This window comes from Oncorhynchus tshawytscha, linkage group LG18, assembly GCF_018296145.1.
Source record: "Oncorhynchus tshawytscha isolate Ot180627B linkage group LG18, Otsh_v2.0, whole genome shotgun sequence".
In the NCBI taxonomy this organism is placed as follows: domain Eukaryota; kingdom Metazoa; phylum Chordata; class Actinopteri; order Salmoniformes; family Salmonidae; genus Oncorhynchus; species Oncorhynchus tshawytscha.
In genome coordinates, this window is record NC_056446.1 from 7,100,790 (window position 1) to 7,121,257 (window position 20,468).

Genomic DNA, 20,468 nt, shown 5'->3' on the forward strand with positions numbered 1-20,468 from the left:
TGGTGTTCTGTGCCTTTAACACTACTTTAAGGATTTAACTAGCTACAGAAGCCAAAGCAAACATGTCTGTCTCCAAATTGGAAGCGCTTGAACTCCTCTTACGACTTGTGAAAAATAAAAACAAATGAGGGAGAAAATGGCATGTTTGTCTACTTAACACTACAAGATGGGATGATGGAGAATACATGTCTCTTGCCCAACCTAATCAAAGCATTGATGATGAAATACATTTTCAATACTTTTGGATGTCAGCTGGCAGATTTAATGACTTGATGACCATGGTCGACATGGGCGCATTGGGAGGGAGGGAGATGAGTGAATTTTCTTGTGAAGCAAGTTCCCTCTGAAGGTCAACATGATGTGACCATAAGATACTGTAAATGCATGTGACTTGTAATCGTATGTGAAAAGTACACCAATGTGAATAGAAGTTGTAATGATATGTCTCAAAAAAAAGTGCTCTGGCATCCCAGTAGGAGGATAAAATATAGACTACACATTTTTATTACAGTACACATTTGATAGCCTTCATGTTCCTGTTCAATACTAATGAAATGTTAATTTTCAAAGCTTCTTCTGGCCTTTGATGCCAAGAAGATTTACAACTAATGTCACTCAAGAGCCAGAAGAATTTCAGAGAACTAACTGCTTTGGCATCCTTGCTGTGCGATGGAGGATGGGACGAGCCCTTGAGATTGCCCCAGAGAAAGCTGAGACCATTGTGAAAGCCTGCATAGCCCTCAGCATCTACCTATGCACCACAGACACTTACAACAGTCATCAACATTGTACACCCACCCCACATTTGTTTGTTGACTACTCCGCACCCACTGTGGACCTGCGTCGTGGAAACAGGTGGTACAAGAGGACACCGGCTTCTTTAAATACAATAAACATGTCAGTAGACAGCGCAACTAGAGTTGCTATAGACATGTGCAACAACCCCAAGGACTACTTCCTCAGACCAGCTGATCGGGTGTCTTTCCAGGATGCTGCTGTCACGCACGGCACCCTGCAGTAAATGTTGGAGTGTGGTTTAGAAAACATGTGCACTGTCATGACTCTCCTGACAGTGGATCAAAAGCCCCATCAGCTAGACAAATATTTGAAGACCTCCTCTCTCCCACAGAAGAGGGGTAGGTGGGCTGTGCCGGTCTTGACACCTTAACACTGGGTTGGAAATTTAAGCAGGAGGGAACTTTCCCTCTCTGCCTTTCAGTATCCATCAAATGAATGCTTTGTCTACAGAGAGTGTGGCCCGCCTAAAAACTAGAACATCAAAAGATTGAGCATTGGAACATTCATTTTAGACGTCCAAATGTTAAGAATGGTCCGGGGGGGTCTAAAGAATAATCCTGTCACATTGTTTATTATTTTGTGATGTCATTAGGGATGGTATATCAAGGTAACAGTAACTCTGAAAGTGTTTGCGTCCTATGTATCAGGTTCACATAGCAATGTGATTTTAGACTTCTCAATTATAATGTTTTAAATCTAAACTTGTGCCCAGTCAGTAGCCACGCCCTAGTGAGCTCAGAGTTCATGCCAGCATGATGGAAGGCCCCCTTCGGCCAGAGTGCATAAAAGGACTCACTTTTAAGCACTCTGATATTTCAAATGCACCAGTGATTAACTAACTAAATAATTACACAAGTGGTCCTAGAACTTTGACTCAAGACATGAGGTTGGAAGGAAGAAACCCCATCTTAGACTATCACTGGTGCATCTGAAGTATCTAGATTAGAACTCCAAGACCAGAGAAGTTCTACAACTAAGGAGGACATTGTGACATCTGGTGGACAACCAGAGCCTTACATCGAGCCACTACCAATAGACGTATCGATTGGTTTCACCAGAGAGGCGACAGAGAAACACATCTACGCGTAAATATATTTTTCATTTCTAATCCGAATGAGCAGTGGATAGGGTGCTAAGTATTCGTATTTCCGTGAGCGTAGTTTCCAAATGTATGTATGATAAGTTGACTCTCTTTGTCTCTCCCACTCTTTATCTTTCCCCACCCCCCTTTCCAGCTGTCAAATCAAGTCAGTCAACTAGTGACTTTTATTTCATGTGAGTGTGTATGGTATTCTGTGTTATTATTTAGTTAGTTAATAAATAAACGTTTAACCTCTCTAGGGTATATCTGGCCAACATCCAGTGAGATTGCAGAGCGCCAAATTCAAATACAGAAATGTTCATTGTAAAAATTCAGGAACAAAACATATTTTAAATAGGTTTAAAGATTAATTTCTTGTTAATCCAACCACGGTGTCAGATTTCTAAAATGCTTTCGGCGAAAGCATACCTAGCCCAGAACATACCTAGCCCAGAACATAGCCCAGGTGACAAATTATTACAAACAGTAACCAGCCAAGCAGAAGCGTTACAAAACTCAGAAATAGAGATAAAATGAATCCCTTACCTTTGATGATCTTCCTATGGTGGCACTCAGAAGACATTCATTTACTCAATAAATGTTCCTTTTGTTCGATAAAGTGTCTGTATATCCAAAAACCTCAGTTTTGTTTGCGTGTTTTCTTCAGTAATCTACAGGTTCAAACGCAGACAAAAAAATCCAAATTGCACCCGTAAAGTTCATAGAAACATGTCAAATTATGTTAATATTCAATCCTCAGGTTGATTTTAGCCTAAATTATCTATAATATTTCAACCAGACAATAACGTCGTGAATATAAAAGGTAAGCAAGAAATGCACTCTCTCGGGTTTGCGCATGAAAAAGCTCTGTGACACTTCAGGTTCCACTCATTCAGACTGGTCTTACTCCCTCATTTATAAGAATACAAGCCTGAAACTATTTCTAAAGACTGTTGACATCTAGTGGAAGGCATAGGAACTGCAAATTGAGTCCTAAGTCAATGGATACTGTAATGGCATTGAATAGAAAACTACAAAACCCCCCCAAAATACTTCCTTAATGGATTTTTCTCGGGTTTTTGCCTGCCAAATCAGTTCTGTAATACTCACAGACACTATTTTAACAATTTTGGAAACTTTAGAGTATTTTCTATCCGAATCTACCAGTTATATGCATATCATATCTTCTGGACCCAAGGAGCAGGCCGTTTAATTTGGGAATGCTTTTCATCTAAAATTCCAAATGCTGCCCCCTACCCTAGAGAGGTTAATTCACTTCTTATGGCTGTGATCCCGTTAACGGAACAACATCCGGGAAATTTCAGAGCGACAAACTAAAAATACAACGTCGTAATATTAAACATTCTTGAAACTTCAAGTGTCTTACATCCTTCAAAAGATTCGAATCTTGGTAATCAAACTGTGTTTTCCGATTTACAATAGCTATTACAGAGAACAAATACCATGCTTTTGTTTGAGAAGAGCGATCAACAACAACAACAAACTTTTTCCGCCATGACAGTTTTGATATGTTTACATCTGAAGGTAAAATTATGACTTATGATCATGCTCTTATTTCTCCTCCTGAGGGTCCCAGTGATCAAATGAAGTGCCGTTGTCTTTAATAAAATCAATTTTTATAGCCTAACACGAAACATTTTGTAAACCGCTTGTGTCGTGAATTCCATCTCTATCAACTTTTGATGAAGCATTCGACATAATTACACATACTAAACAATCGTTTTTCTTGTCATGGTTGGTTTCATTGCAATCCTCTTGATGTTTGTAACACAGTCATACTTGATTGTTCTTTGTACGGTGCGTATTTACCGAAAAGAACTGATTTGAAGATAACGAGCAATGACCTCATTGCGCACCAATAATATTAGCAAAGTTTCGTTGATTGACTGTATGCCACTTTTTTACATACTCATCTCATATGTATATACTGTACTCGATACCATCTACTGTATCTTGCCTATGTTCCTCTGTACCATCACTCATTCATATATCCTTATGTACATATTCTTTATCCCCTTACACTGTGTATAGGACAGTAGTTTTGGAATTGTTAGTTAGATTACTTGTTGGTTATTACTGCATTGTCGGAACTAGAAGCACAAGCATTTCGCTACACTCGCATTAACATCTGCTAACCATGTGTATGTGACAAATAAAATTTGATTTGATTTGATTTGATTTCTGCCCATTGACCACTGATCTTCTTGAAATCTAGCTTGGTAGATAGCCAATGAGCTGAGGTAAACACCAGCATGTGATGGTTATGGGTTGGACCACCATCCCTTGTTCGTAAACGCACGCGTAACAAACTTCATTTGCCATTGACCATCAGACTTGTTGCAGTCAGGCGCGTTATGCACAGCAGTATTTTGGAAAGTGTTTTTTCAACGATTTCATTGAAGACATCGTGGCAAATAAATCAGGAAAAGCGAAGTCCAAGTCTAAGTATAGTATTATAGAAGAAATTGATCGAGAAAGTGAGACAGATTTGTTGTTTGAAAAATCTTTGAGTGAGCGTATATGTATGTGTATGACCCATAACCTCTGTGTGTGTGTGTGTGTGTGTGTGTGTATATATATATATATATATATATATACTGCATATGTATGTGTATTTATATATTTTCAATTTTTTATTAAAATGGAATGGAGTAGAACAGCAAACACACACATGGCCACTGCGCCTGCTGCTCCACTCCATTTCCATATGAAATAGCCATTGGGTGCTGTTATGGGGAGGGCAGGCCCACAACAATGGCCTGAGTTGAATGGAACAGCACTTCACCTTAGTGACTGTTCCCTCTGCTCTATACACTACATATCTGTTTATTTTACGTGATGATAAAAGGCTCATACGTAACAAACTTAAAAAAAAATGTTTTCTTTCACAGTGATAGCAACTCCGACTGGGAGCCCCCGGTGCCAAGGTGCCCATCCCCCACTGAAGCGGGTTCATCCAGCCGGACCCCTGCTGTCTCCTGCTCCACACCTACCCCCGCCCGGCCATCTAGAGGTGTGAAGACACAAACAAAGAAGCGGAGGAAGGGAAGTGTGGAACCTGCTGGCAGAGAGGTAGAGGGACAATGGCACTCTGTACTGGAGGAGGATGAGGAGCCACATCCTGCAATATTCAGACCAAAAAAGCCACCAGGACCTCAGCTGGACATTACCTCGAAATACAGCCCCATGCTACTTTTTCAACTGTTTTTCACCCCGTCAGTTGTTGATTCCCTGGTGTGTAATACAAACAAGTATGGGGCTAGGAAGCAAGCAGGAAAGAGATTTCCATGTCAGACCTTTTCTGCTACCTTTCACTGGTCATTTACGTGGGGCTGGTGAAGTTAAAAACCCTAAAGGATTACTGGAAAACATCCCCACTCTATCAACTGCCTTTAACCCCCACTGTCATGTCCTCTACAAGGTTTCTAAATATCTCACGGGCGCTTCACATCAGTGACCCAGAAGTTGATGAGGAGAATGACAGGAGGAGAGGCACCACAAGGTTTGACAGGCTCTGCAAAGTCAAACCTCTCTACCCCAGCATGGCGGAGGCCTGCAAGACTCATTTTCAGCCCACCCAGAACTTGTCCATAGATGAGCGGATGGTAGCCTCAAAGGCCAGAATTGGCCTAAAACAAAACATACATAACAAACCAACAAAATGGGGTTACAAGCTGATTGTTTTGGCTGATTCTGTGTGTGCATACACATGCAATTTGTTTGGTTATGAGGGGGAAAGCAGTTTTCCAACAGGTAAGGGACTCAGTTACGATTCCGTTATGGAGTTATTGGATTTTCAACTGCTGGGGAAGGGATACAAACTTTTTGTGGACAACTTTTACACAAGCCCTACCCTGTTTGCAGGCCTGAGGAAGATGCGGGAGGTGTGGGCTTGTGGCACCATTCGGACCAACAGAGTGGGCTTTCCGAAGACAAAGGTGAACAACATGCCTAAGCGGGCTGAGCGGCGTACCATGTGATGGATCCGTGAAGATGGCCTGCTGTTTGTGAAGTGGATGGATACCAGAGAGGTGGTGATGTGCTCCACTATCCACAAGTCCTTCAGTGGCGATCACGTCATCAGGCGTGGGAAGGACGTAACTGGGGCATGGACCACCAAAAATGTCCCCATTCCTGCAGCTATCAAGGACTACAACAAGGGCATGGGAGGTGTAGACCTATCAGACACACTGATAGGGTAATACAATATTCTCCAGAAGACAAAGATATAGTACAATACATTGTTTTACCATTTCATTGACATTGCTGTGGTGAATTCCTTCATCCTGCAGAAGGAAATGGTGAAGAGCTGTGGACAGCCCCTCATCTCACAGCTAGCCTTCAGTGAGCTGCTCATCCGGGAGCTTGCTGGCTATAGCAGGAAGTCCACTGCATCACATTCTGCCCCCTCTACCTCTGCCCCCTCTACCTCTGCCCCCTCTACTCCGGCCTCCAGTGGTGTTCATATGCCAAAACTCATAACTGCAGGCATGAATGTGCCTCAGGGCCAAAAGGGCACAGCATGGAGGCGTTGTTGTGTTCTGTGTCGCATGAAGTCCCCCATCACCTGCACCACTTGTTCAGTTTGCCTCTGCTTTACAGCAGAAAGAAACTGCTATGGGACATGGCACCAGCAGCCAAATATTGTGTAGAGGACTGAGGGTCTTCCAAAGGGTCTACACCTATTTATTTTTTATTTTTTAATTCAAATATATTTTTTAAACATTTTATAATAGTTTTTGTGTGTTAGAATTGCTTTTTGATATGTTGTATATAGTTATTTGCACTGTTGTATATAGTTATATATCATTTCACCAATTCAGCTAAATGTCATGTAGCTCACCCATTCCTGAAGTTATCAGTTTGAGACTTTGCACAACTACAGTTGCCCTCTTGTGGTATCCATCAAAATGATCTCCAGCATCCTATCTGACTGTATGGCTATTCTAGTGCATGTGAAAGATGATGGTACAACAATAAAAAAACAGAAAACATATGCTCTTTCTTTATCTTTTCTTGTACCAGATATATTGTGTTATATTCTCCTACATTCAATTAACATTTCCACAAACCCCAGAATGTTCCCATTCCAATGATACCAAGAATATGCATATCCTTGCCTCTGGGCCTGAGCTACAGGCAGTTAGATTAGGGTATGTCTTCAGGTGGAAATTGAGAAGAAGGGATGCAGCCTTAAATTAAGAGGTGGATGGACAAACAAAACCCCACAAATTCTGACAAACTCCAAGCATTGATTTTGCAAGAATGGGCTGCCATCTGTGGCCCAGAAGTTAATTGACAGCATGCCAGGGCGGATTGCAGAGGTCTTGAAAATGAAGGGTCAACACTGCAAATATTGACTCTTTGCATTAACTTCATGTAATTGTCAATAAAAGCCTTTAACACTTACGAAATGTTTGTAATTAGACTTCAGTATTCCATAGTAACATCTGACAAAAACTATCTAAAGACACTGAAGCAGCAAACTTTGTGGAAATTAATATTTGTGTCATTCTCAAAAAGACTGTAGATGTCTTGGAGGTCTGTCCTTAGTGTCGGACAGTCATTCTGTTGTTACATGTAACAGAACCATGCTAAACCCTGTAGTCTGTACTAGCCTTAAAAGAATATATGACAAACAAAAACATGAATGAAGTCTGTCTTTAGTCTGGTAGTCTTTATTGTGATTTGTAAATTGATAGGAACCAACGTTTCTCTCATTGTCTGAATACTTCCACTGTAGGCCTCTCTCAGACTAAAGACATTGGAAACACAATTTTTTTGTGGGGGATGCCACGTAAAAACATGTGACAAACAAAATCAACACAAGGATGAAAGTGCCTTTATTGTTATTTGTGCATTGTAAATAAGAAAAACAGAAAAATCCAAACAGCAAAACCAAAAAAAAAAACATATTTTCAAAAAGTGGTTAGCTTACAAGTTATTTTTAGCAGGTATCCTACAATGACACGGTCATCACCCAGATGAAGATAACATATGTGTGCGCTGTCATGACCTGACTATCATTAATCTGGTCACTGTTATTTATTTAATCAACTAACTATGTTTAGTTGTTGCTCGATTAAATGAATCATGTAACAATTAACTCATTAGGAATTTGGGGCACCACGGGAAAAGTTAAACTCTAAACTCTAAAGATATGCAGATATCTCTAACATCAACAGTCAATTATTCATTATTACCTCATCAGTCTCATTCTGAACGTCGCATAATCTGTGGATCTGCAAGAAACCTAGCGCTTTTGAATATTCAGTTCTACAGAATTGATTTAATAAAAGGTTAAGGATTGACCACAAGTTCTCAATGGGATTAAGGTCTGGGGAGTTTCCTGGCCATGGACCCAAAATATCAATGTTTTATTTCCTGGGCCACTAAGTTATCACTTTTGCCTTATGGCAAGGTGCTCCATCATGGTGGAAAAGACCTTGTTTGTCACCATACTGTTCCTGGATGGTTGGGAGAAGTTGCTCTCGGAGGATGTGTTGGTACCATTCTTTATTCATGGCTGTGTTCTTAGGCAAAATTGTGAGTGAGCCCACTCCCTTGGCTGAGAAGCAACCCCACACATGAATGGTCTCAGGATGCTTTACTGTTGGCATGACACAGGACTGATGGTAGCGCTCACCTTGTCTTCACCGGACAAGCTTTTTTCCGGATGCCCCAAACAATCGGAAACGGGATTTATCAGAGAGAATGATTTTACCCCAGTCCTCAGCCATCCAAATCCCGTAACTTTTGCAGAATATCAGTCTGTCCCTGATGTTTTTCCTGGAGAAAAGTGGCTTCTTTGCTGCCCTTCATGACACCAGGCCATCCTCCAAAAGTCTTTGCCTCACTGTGCGTGCAGATGCACTCACACCTGCCTGCTGCCATTCCTGAGCAAGCTCTGTACTGTTGGTGCACCAATTCCGCAGCTGAATCAACTTTAGGAGACTGTCCTGGTGCTTGCTGGATTTTCTTGGGTGCCCTGAAGCCTTCTTCACAACCATTGAACCGATCTCCTTGAATTTCTTGATGATCCGATAAATGGTTAATTTAGGTGCAATCTTACTGGGAGCAATATCCTTGCCTGTGAAGCCCTTTTTGTGCAAAGCAATGATGACAGCACGTGTTTCCTTGCAGGTAACTATTATTGACAGAGAAAGAACAACGATTCCAAGCACCACCCTCCTTTTGAAGCTTCCAGTCTGTTTTTCGAATTCAATCAGCATGACAGAGTCATCTCTAGCCTTGTCCTCATCAACACTCACACCTATGTTAACAAGAGAATCACTGATTTGATGTCGGCTGGTCCTTTTGTGGCAGAGCTGAAATGCAGTGGAAATATTTTTTGGGGATTCAGTTCATTTGCATGGCAAAGAGGGACTTTGCTAAGAATTTCAATTAATCTGATCACTCATCATAACATTCTGGAGTATATGCAAATTGCCATCATACAAACTGAGGCAGCAGACTTTGGGAAATTAATATTTGTGTCATTCAAAACTTTTGGCCATGACTGTACATGTACAGCCTTGTATTATGTCTAAGTGGCCTTTAAACCTTTGAATGGGACCTTCCTGCTGTCGAACATGGGTGAGAATGTCTGTCCAGCTGTAAACAATAGCTTAATCTACGTGGCCATGTACAACCTCAGTTATGTGTAGTGGCCTTTGAACCATTTAAACGAAGACATTCCTGCTATGGTAAATGGGTGAGAATGGGTGTCTAGTTGTAGACAATTAGAACGCAGCTCATCTACATAGTCCATGCACAAAGGACGACAACTGACTGCTTCAGAGTACAGTAATATTTTCTGCCACGAGTACAAAATGTACTTATTTAAATGAAAAAAAATGTACCAAGAAAAAAATCAAGCAATATAAAGCACAGGGTGCAAATAAGAACACCTTTGTGTCAACCAAAAGGTGTATTAAGAATATTGTGCAAAGGGGAAATAAGAGAAGGGGAAATAAGACAAAATCCACAAAGGCAAACCAATAAATTACCCACCACCTTAACATGAATGAATGATAAAATAAGCCAATGCCCCCTCCCCCAAAAACATGCAAAATACCCCCGGTAAATTACCCACAAACATAACTTGTCAATAAGAGAAAAAACAAGCAATACAGAAAAACATGTTAAACACCAGCATCTGTACAAATGCCTTTAGTGCACAACTTACATTTGTGGGGAAACTTAGTTTTTGGCGTGAGACGGGAGACGGGGGCTCTGTCAGGAGGAAGATGCGCCATCCATGGTTCTATAGAGCCCCACAGTATAGATGTCATAATACCCATAAAACCTAGCGGTCAAAGAAGGAAATGGTTCCAATGGTTTTTCCAGCAATCAATTTCCGAACACTTAAAATAAGGGCTGTGTTTCGTGTAGGCTTACCCTGTCTTGATGTTTTGATAACCATGTAAATCTCTCTCCCTTTTATCAATACATTCGCCTCTATTTACTCTAAATAAATAATGCTAATTATTATCAATGTAGACATCATGCAAGACTACAAATCCCTGCCAGCTCCTGCATGTTAACAGGTATTGTGTCAATCTAAAACTTGCACAAGAAAGTTCACAGAATCGTCCATTTAAATACATTTAGCCAATTTATTCGTTACTACATTTAGCTAATATAGTTAATCCAGATATTCTTATCTTTGCCTCGATTCGGGACTCTCATCCAGATTATCATGGCATTTGTGGTTCTTCATGACAGCCACATTAGCAGCTAATTAGCATTTCACTTTTGGGGGGTAAATACAGGTGAATATATCGATAAAAGTCACCTTGTCCTGGAGAGATTTACATGGTTATCAAAACATCACGCCAGGGTAAACCTACATGAAACACAGCCCTTATTTTAGGAGTTTCTAAAATGCCCTATGGAAAAAATGAATGGTAGAAAAACTATTGGAATCATTTCCCTGTTTGACCACTTGGTTTTATTGGTATTATGTTTCATACTGTGGTGCTCTGTTGTGTCAAAGAGGGCACTTGCAGGACTCTGTCGCCGTTGCTTTATTTCCTCCACCTGCTGCATAATTTCTGCTTCCCAAGGACTCTCCGCTGTCTTCCTCTTCCGGCAACTGGAGCTGGGTCAGGCAGATTGGGCTGAGTTTATCATGCTCAATCAAAATAAATGATCTTATAAACATCTCAATCGAAATATCACACAGACACACCACCGTGTCTGTTTTCAGAAGTTTGAGCTATCCATTATGATCTTTGTTTGCACCCCTTTGCATCCCAGTATCTCTACTTGCACATTCATCTTCTGCACATCTATCACTCCAGTGTTTAATTGCTATATTGTAATCAATTCGCCACTACGGCCTATTTATTGCCTTACCTCCCTAAACTTACACCATTTGCACACACTGTAAATATACTTTTCGATTGTGTTAATGACTGTACATTTGTTTATTCCATGTGTAATTCTGTGTTGTTGTTTGTGTCTCACTGCTTTGCTTTATCTTGACCAGGCCGCAGTTGTAAATGAGAACTTGTTCTTATCTGGCCTACCTGGTTAAATTAAGGTGAAAAAAAAACATTAAAAAAATACAAATTGTGATCACACAGACAGGACATTTCCCACTCACAATTTCTCCCACCCAGAAAAGAGCTGATTTCACATTTTCTAGGTCTGCTAATTATAAGCTCACATACACAAACACAAGTGTACATACCGTATATGGTATATTGGTTTCTGTCGGACAATGTTTTACATAAACATGAAGCCAACCCAGCTGTTGGACAATCGGCACGACACACACCGGCAGCAGAAGCCACACTCCTGGTCTCAATGTATGGCACTCTTTTATGTCAGTTCTTGGAAATATTCTGGGAATGAAACAAATAAAATAATTGTACACATTAACATCAATAAGCTCTAAATTCCATTCTGAGAACATTAAGAAAACTTTCCATGAAAACCGCAAAAAAAACTAGTAATGTTCAGAGAACGCAGTAAGAATGTTATTTAAAAACATACACATTCTGTTCTCAGCATAAGTGTGTTAATGTGTGTTGGCCTCACCCACTCACCCGATCTTAACCTCTGCGCACGGAACCCGGTAGCGGGATGAAATTCCACAACATATGGTGATCGCTACATAAATAGTCATATTAAACATTCATGTAAATACAAGTGTCTCACATGTATCGAAAGCCTAGAATCTTGCTAATCCAACTGCGTTGTCAGATTTAAACAAGGATTTACTGCGAAAGATTACGATGCGATTATCTGAGGATAGAGCCCCCCCCAAAAAACTATTTCAACCAGCACAGGCATAACAAAATCACAAACTGCATTAAAATAAATAGTTTACATTTGACGATCTTCGTCTGTTTCCAATCCCAATGCTCATTGTTACACAGTGAATGATCTTTTGTTTGAAAAAATCAGTTTTTGTAGCCTAAGATGAAACATTTTGTGAACCGCTTGTATCGTGAATTCCGTCTCATTCCATTTTCGACGACACATTCGAGGTAAATACCCACACAAAACGTGACTTTTCCAGTCATGTTTGGTTTCATTGCAATCAACTGGTTTGTTTGTAACACAACCAAACCTGATGGGCCATTTCGCCGGACGTATTAACTGAAAGAGACCGATTTGAAGACAACAAGTAATGACATCACTGTGCACCAATGATATGACCACTGTTTCGTTGATTGACTTTATTTTAACCCAATGACCACTGATCGTCATGAAATCTAGCTGGGTAGATAGCCAATGAGCTGAGGTAAACGGCAATATGAAATGGTTATGTGTTGGAAGACCAACCCATGTAGTAAACTCCGGCGTAAAGAGAGTCATTCGCTATTGAAGTTTTATACCGGAAGGAGCAACGCATATTAAGCACAGCATTGTTTTGGTAAACGCGCAGATTCAGCTGTTTATATATCAATCAGTATGGCGACTAAATCAGGGAAAGCTAAATCTAAGTCTAGATATACAGATGTACACACAATTTTAGAATAAATTGATCGGGAAAGTGAGACAGATTGTTGTAGGACGATTCATTTAGCGATTCCCAAGTGGAGGAAAATTTTTTGAACGGAGAGGACATCGTTTTGGACTGGTAATTCTTCTGATGCTAATGCCCTTGTTTGAAATTAATAATATAAAATATTATTTGTGATTTTTTTAAATTTTAGAAGCAATATATAAAAATGTAATGTAATGAAATGTGAGATGCGTGTGTCCGCCGCCCCACCCCAACCCACATGAAATAGCCTATTTGATGCTCTTGAGGGGAGGGCAGGCCCACAACAATGGCCGAAGTGAATTGGAGACAGTAGATACAGCTGGTCTGTTGTAATATAATAAAGACAGTTGATCTAGCTGGTCTGTCATAATATAACAGAGACGGTAGATCTAGCTGAAATGTCATAATATAAAAGAGACAGTAGATCTAGCAGGTCTATAATAATATATTCAACCTTATGTTCCCTGTACTCTATATACAGTATATATATATATATATATATATATATATATATATATATATATATATATATATATATATATATATATATATATATATATATATGTTTATTATACCTGTTGATACAGGGCTCATATGTGAAACTATTCTAACTGAACATTTTCTTTCACAGTGACACTGACTCTGAATGAGAGCCCCCAGTGCCAAGGTGTCCATCCCCCACTGAAGCTGGTTCATCCAGCTCCTGCCACAAGTGGTGTTCAGCTGCCCAAATGTATTTCTGCAGGCATGGATGTGCCTCAGGGCCAAAAGGGCACAGCATGGAGACGTCGCTGTGTTCTTCGCAAAATTAAGTCCCCCATCACCTTCGCTACATGCTTGGTGACCCTCTGCTTTACAGCAGAAAGAGACCGCTATGGCACCTGGCATCAGCAGCAAAACATTGTGTAGAGCTTTGGCAAAGTGGGTGGGATTATATCCTTCCTGTTTGGCCCTGTCCGGGTGTCTCATCGGATGGGGCCACAGTGTCTCCTGACCCCTCCTTTCTCAGCCTCCAGTATTTATGCTGCAGTAGTTTATGTTTCGGGGGACTAGGGTCAGTTTGTTATATCTGGAGTACTTCTTCTGTCTTATCCGGTGTCCTGTGCGAATTCAAGTATGCTCTCTCTAATTCTCTCTTTCTCTCTCTCGGAGGACCTGAGCCCTAGGACTATGCATCAGGACTACCTGGCAAGATGACTCCTTGCTGTCCCCAGTCCACCTGGCCTTGCTGCTGTTCCAGTTTCAACTGTTCTGCCTGCGGCATTGGAACCCTAAACTGTTCATATTTACTCTTGAGGTGCTGTCCTGTTGCATCCTCTACAACTACTGTGATTATTATTATTTGACCCTGCTGGTCATCTATGAACGTTTGAAAATCTCAGCCATGTTCTGTTATAATCTCCACCCGGCACAGCCAGAAGAGGACTGGCCACCCCTCATAGCCTGGTTCCTCTCTAGGTTTCTTCCTAGGTTTTGGCCTTTCTAGGGAGTTTTTCCTAGCCACCGTGCTTCTACACCTGCATTGCTTGCTGTTTGGGGTTTTAGGCTGGGTATCTGTACAGCACTTTGAGATATTAGCTGATGTACGAAGGGCTATATAAATACATTTGATTTGATAGAGGACTGAGGGTCTTCCAAATATTGAAAGTGTGTAAATAGTTACCCATGTTATTTTGCAAATGTATATATTTTTTTCTTCATATCTTTTTCACATATTTTGTTCTCCATTTTTTTGGGGGGTGTTAGAAATTCAATTTTGGAATTTTGTATATAGTTATTTGTTTGAAAATGTATACCTTCACCAATTTGACCACTTGGGTACATTTGGGCTACTTGTGTGGGACACCTGGGTGACTTCATGATAAATGTCATGTAAGCACACTCATTTTGGAAGTTATCATTCTGAAACTTTGCACAATTACTGTTGCCCTCATATTTTTCACTGAAATTGTCCCCGTCATCCTATCTGAATGTTTGTTTTATCTTGTTCATTTTAAAGATGATGATGATACAACAATAAAAAATAAAAAACTGTGGTTTTTTTCATGGTTTTATCTAAACCAGATCTGTTGTGTTATATTCTCCTACATTCAATTAACATTTACACAAACGTCAGAGTGTTTTCTTTCAAATGGTACCAAGAATATGCATATCCTTGCTTCTGGGCCAGAACTACAGGCAGTTAGATTTGGGTATGTATTCAGGCAGAAATTGAAAAAAAGTAAGAGGTTGAGTGCTTGTTTTCTTTGAAATTGGGTCTGTTTGAATAGATAAAATGAACAGTTTTGTATGGGTAGAAAAAACATGGCATGCTACATCCTGGTGGCGCAGTAGATTAATTCAAAAAAAAGTTAACCCAAAATAAGCTAGCAGTATTATTGAAAGTGTTTTTGAAACATGCAGTGAACGTTTTAAGAACTTTTAAAAAACCTCAAAATTACCTTTACTTTCCATTCTCAGAGCGTTTATAAAACCTACCAGAAAAACTTTAAAGGAACCAGAGGAAAATGTTCTCATAACCTCCCTGCAACCTAAAATGTACGTTCCCAGAACAGGCAAATTATCAGTTTTACCGGTATGGAAATGTATGGCTTCGTTCCCACAACCAATATGAAACCAAAAGCGTTTGTTCGATTCATGGCGTAAAAACAGGGGCATTTATGGTAGCTGTGCCAGGTGGGGCTCCCCGGACTGTAGTCGTAGGCCTGGAAGTCGGTCTCCCGCAGGAGAGTCCCATTACTCACCAGCTCTCACTCCATCCCCTACTTCTCCACCTCCATTAAACCCAACACATACCAGACCAGACTGGCTTCCCTGATTCTGGCAAAAACCGCTAAGTTGCTGCACTCTGCCGTCACCATTACTGAGTGATTCCACATTAGTGGGAGCGAAAAATATTTGGTATCTCTGGCAATTCTTACATAGGAACATCACTGGGAGGAAGGATGTTTAACATGCTTTTTACATTTGTATCACAAACATGATGGAAAATCGTGATGAAATTTGCAATTTTAGACCCTTTGTATGCCTCCTGTAAGACCCTATGACCTGTGAACCGTACATGATTCAGACAACATCTTGCTGTCATTATGCTCCTTATAGTGTTCTCTCAAAAATGGATTTCGTTTAGATTCTGAAATACACATTTTCACGTACATTTTTTAACATTAAAAATATTAATATATTTTCTACCCTTTTTGATTTAGCTTATTTTTAAACAGCTCTGGGACCAGGCTATGCCTATATTATACTCACCAGCTCCAGGGCTGAGTCTGGAATCAATAATTCAGTGGAGAGGAGTGTCATGCCTGTCCTGTGAGGATCAGAATGGGTCAGATCAGCTTGGCAAAAGCTGACAGTAACCAGGCCCTCTCTCGCCCACAGTGAGAGCTGCTGGATGGTTGACAGTTCACACCCTGTCATAAATTACAGGAAAATGAGACTTTCTCTCCCCCTCTAGTATTTAACCCAAGGAAAGTTCTTTGTTTCACAGAAGTTTACCCGTTGAAACTCATGCACGGTCAAACGTGAATAGTAGAACAATAATTCCAACATAAGAATGTGGGGAATGGTCAGTGGGGAGCTATAGAACATTAATGATATCTTGTTTTTCATTTTGTGTAGTCATTAAAAACTGTATGGATGAAGTACGGTAACTTGGAAATTATATCCCCTTTATCTGTCAAGTTTCCATCCAATACGTGCATATAATATGAAAAATGATTAAATTATTTTTGTTAAGATATGTATGTGATTTTAGGAGGTATAAGATAATATATCTCCTACAAACTGTGCATAATTAAGAAGCCACACCCCAAGTGAGATCAGAGAGCGTGTCATACTCACGGAACAATCCCCTTTAGCCAGAGGGAATAAAATGATTGCCAACAGAGATTAATATTAGATCAGGAAACGTGAGGCGGTAGCAACATGTTTGAAGTGGTTAAAACTTTTAATCTCAACATGAGGTGAAAAAAAAGAATCCAAGATGATGGCGCAGTCGGAAGTGTATATCTGTCTTTGTCTTATCCCTTGTAAATAGCTGGTCTTTTTTCGTATATGCCTTATTCTCACTTCTATCTACAAACTAAATATACTTTCCTGCAACCCGCCTCACCCAATGTGGTATGGATCTGCTATTTTTATTCCTTATAGCTGAAACTTCCATCAAGGGCTAGCCTGCTAACTAGCTACTATTCTTTGTTAGCCACGGCTAGCGGTCCTCGCCTTATTTCCCACGGCATCAGCCACCCTTAGCTTGGACAACACCTGCTTGTCTTACACACGGCGATATCAACCCAGAGCATATCGGACTGCTTCTCTCTACCATATCACCAGATTACTGCCGCTCTGGATCATTACTCCTAGCTAGCTGCCAGAGTGGCTACTGTTAGCTAACACCTCTGTCCCGAAGCAAGCACCAGCTAGCCTTGAGCTAGCCTCAAGCTAGGCCCATATACCAACTAATTCTAGGACTACAATACCTCCTTTGCCAAATAGCCTGGACCCTTGTCGACACACAGCCACGCCGATCCATCACGACTGGACTGCCGACGTGATCACCTGATGTGGTCTCAACAGGCTATTGTGATACGATATCGCCACAGAACAATCTACTAGCCCTGGCCCAGTAGCTTTTTCGGAATGCTGTGTCCCCTGCTCGCCCAGCGTGGTAGTGAATACCATACAGCACCCTGACTCACCTATTGCTACTCTTTTGATCCTATGATCACTACGCTACACAGCTGATGCCCCCTGGACTATTTCAATACACGGTACCTCATTTTGTTTACATGTCGGACTCAACCTCGAACTCAGGTCCTGTAAGAATCTAACTGAACCGCTCTGCCCATTCATCGCCATTTACCTGTTGATGTCTTAGCTCTCCTGATCAAGACCCATGATTGCTTTATGCCTCTCTCTAATGTCAATACTCCTTGTCTACTGCTGTCTTGGCTAATTTTATTTGTTTTATTTCACTGTAGGGCCCACAGTCCCGCTAAAAAAAATAAGCTCTTTATTCCAACCCCACACACATGCGGAGACCTCACATATGTTAATTGATGCCTCCAGAGACGAAACCTCTCTAATCGTCATCAAATTCATATTTGAAATCGGACACTTTGTTGGGATTAACAACAAGATTACCTTTAAAATTATATAAAATACATGTATGTTTTAGGAATTGTAATTATGAGATTTGTGTGGTTTGAATTTGGCGCCCTCTATTTTCACTGGTAGTTGTCAAATCGATCCCGGTATTGGGAATGCAGCCTTAATTAACAAGTCCAATACAGCAAATGAAAGATAAACATCTTGTTAATCTACCCATTGTGTCCGATTTCAAAAATGCTTTACAGCGAAAGCACAACATATGTTAGGTCATAGTCAAGTCGAAAAAACACACAACCATTTTTCCAGCCAAATATAGGAGTCACAAAAAGCAGAAATATAGATACAATTAATCACTGACCTTTGATGATCTTCATCAGATGACACTCATAGGACATCATGTTACACAATACATCAAATCAGCTAGGCTAGACAATCTGGACCCTCTCTTTCTAATATTATCCACCGCAACTGTTGCAACCCCTATTACTAGCCTGTTCAACATCTCTTTCATCTCGTCTGAGATTCCCAAAGATTGAAAAGCTGCTGCAGTCATCCCCCTCTTCAATGGGGGAGACACTCTAGACCCAAACTGTTGCAGACCTATATCTATCCTACCCTGCCTTTCTAAGGTCTTCGAAAGCCAAGTTAACAAACAAATCACTGACCATTTTGAATCCCACTGTACCTTCTCCCTATGCAATCTGGTTTCCGAGCTGATCACGGGTGCACCTCAGCCACACTCAAGGTCCTAAACGATATCATAATCGCCATCGACAAAATGCAAAACTATTCTTCGACCTGGCCAAAGCTTTCGACTCTGTCATTCACCACATTCTTATTGGCAGACTAAACAGCCTTGGATTCTCAAATGACTGCCTGACCTAGTTCACCAACTACTTCTCCGATAGAGTTCAGTATGTCAAATCAGAAGGACTGTTGTCCGTAAAACTAAATACATGCTCTTCAACCGATCGCTACTCATACCTGCCCTTCCTCCTAGCATCACTACTCTGGACAGTTCTGACTTAGAATATGTGGACAATTACAGATAGCTAGGTGTCTGGTTAGACTGTAAACTCTCCTTCCAGACTCATATTAAGCATCTCTAATTCCAAATTAAATCTCGAATTGGCTTCCTATTTCACAACAAAGCATCCTTCACTCATGCTGCCAACTAGTGGGGTGAGTGGGCAGGCACATGCACAGCCTGAGGAAGTCCAGCCAGAGACCCCACTAGTAGGTATTAGCCCAGGCTGTGTGTGTGGAGGAGTTCGACTTGGAATAAGTAATGGAAATCATTAGGCACTGGGGGTGAGAGGACTCACTTGTGTGCGTTCACTGACCATTAGCTCCTCCTGATTATTATCACTGCCGCTTCAGAGCGTGTGGTGACCTGAGCTGCATATATAAAACATACACACAGACACAGACAGAAACAGAGACGGACAGACACACGCTCAAAAACACAGACACACATGCCGTATAAACACACAGGCACATATGCCTGCGCGCACGCACACACACACACACACACACACACACACAAAAATGAATAGAATACTAAATACAAATCACAGATTTCATCCATTGCAGTAAAACATTGCAAGCCATTGTTAGAGCACAGCAGGATAAACATAACCTATCTTAAAGGATAGTAAAGTTTATATTGTGCAATACTGTGCCAAACACATTCACAACTGCTCATAAATCCCTTAAAAAAATATATGATTTTCCCTTCTCACCCCATTACACACTAACGACACACCTCCACAAAAATAAACTTGATCGACCGTGGACAGAAATAAAAGCAAAAAAACCTTCTTGATGCAGAGTTGTATTTCAGTTACAGGAAGAGGTGGATGTTCAAGTTCCCCTGTTCAGTGTGTCAAGTGTTGCTCATAATTACAGGATACACTAACGAGATCACCGCTGTCCACAGGTCTGCTTATAACCCTGCACTGGGGACCAGGCAGCATTTACTTCCAGGTGGCTTCAGTGCCTTCAGAAAATATTCAGACCCCTTGACTTTTTTCACTTTTTGTTGTTACAAAGTGGGATTAACCTTAATGTCAAAGTAGAAGAAAAATGTACTTGTATATCTTGATTAGATAAGTATTCACCCCCTGAGACAATGCATGTTAGAAACACGTTTGGCAGTGATTAGAGCTGTGAGTCTTTTTGGTCAAGTCTCTAAGAGATTTGCACCCAGATTTACACCTGGATTGTACAATGTTATTCTTTTAAAAAAATCTTCAAGCTCTGTCAAGTTTGTTGTTGATCATTGCTAAAAAGTAAAAACTGTAACTTTCCACTCAGGAACATTCAAAGTCATCTTGGTTATGCAACCCTAGTATAGATATGGCCTTTTGTTTTAGGGTATTGTCCTGCTGAATACAGCTCTGTTGGAAAGAATAATTGTTAGGATTTTGTTCTTAGCAGTATTCTGTTTCT